Raw genomic sequence first — 977 nt, 5'->3', positions numbered from 1 at the left:
CCCCCCCCCCCAGGCTGGTTTATTATTTTTTTTGTTCCCGGGTGAAGGTCTTTATATTGACCGCCAGATCTTCCTCATATTACATATTTACAGTTTTAAAAATGGAGGATACGTTTGACAATCTACTTCCCGAGATACAGAAAGACAACCTTACCTATTTTAAAAGAAGATTACATTAGATATGTAAGAAAGCTGCGATGGTCTGTCATACACACCTATAGCAAAAACGTCCAGAACACAATTTATCATAAGTCTGTATGACAGCCCTCATCTGGGGCCAAAAACAGTAACTTGTAATCAATGACAGAGCTCTTGAGAAGAAGTTTGAAATGGGAGAAATAGCAGCCATGTCTTACTCATGTGACATACTACTGTCTTAAAAATGAACGAACAATTTGGACAATGTAGCCATTGACATAGAAAAATATAGGATGATCACGGCTTAACGCCATTTATTTTAGGAAGGCCTGAAAAACAATTAAAGGGGTTTCACATTCTGATGAAATTATAAATATTTTCATTCTTTCTTTTATCCGTTCTTAAAGCATTTTCTTCTAGTTTTTATAAAGTTCTTAAAGCATTTTCTTTTAGTTTTTATATAACTACACGTGGCTCGTTGGCGATTTCTTATCTTCATTCTTTGGACTTTTCCCTTTCTCCTTTCCGACGAAGATATACGCTCGAAACATCAAACTCTCTCCTTTCATCCCGTGTCAAGCTAATATACTTCTTGTGCACATCCTCACGTTCGTTGTTTTTCTTCTTTCTTTTTTCGTTTTTTATCTGTTTATTTGAATTGACAATGTATATATGTTGGGCCGCTGAGTTCTACACTTTTTTTCATTCTCTCTATTTATTTCCTCTTAATCCTTTCTGTTGAAGAGCGTAGGCTCGAAACGTTAAAGCCTTTTTCGCTTCTAATACATCTGTTTGTTGTCTACACCACCTGTCTTCATCTTTTTTTTTTGTAAATTCTT

At 35.4% G+C, this 977-nt stretch overlaps 1 protein-coding gene across 2 annotated transcripts in view; it reads right to left on the bottom strand.

Annotated features, from left to right (window-relative positions):
* The window catches only part of LOC106871752 (putative protein TPRXL), a 47833-nt gene that overhangs the window by 26490 nt on the left and 20366 nt on the right, over positions 1-977 (bottom strand). The gene's annotated exons all lie outside the window — the stretch shown is intronic.

Source organism: Octopus bimaculoides, chromosome 5, assembly GCF_001194135.2.
Source record: "Octopus bimaculoides isolate UCB-OBI-ISO-001 chromosome 5, ASM119413v2, whole genome shotgun sequence".
In the NCBI taxonomy this organism is placed as follows: domain Eukaryota; kingdom Metazoa; phylum Mollusca; class Cephalopoda; order Octopoda; family Octopodidae; genus Octopus; species Octopus bimaculoides.
This window is presented reverse-complemented; position numbering and strand designations above follow the sequence as displayed.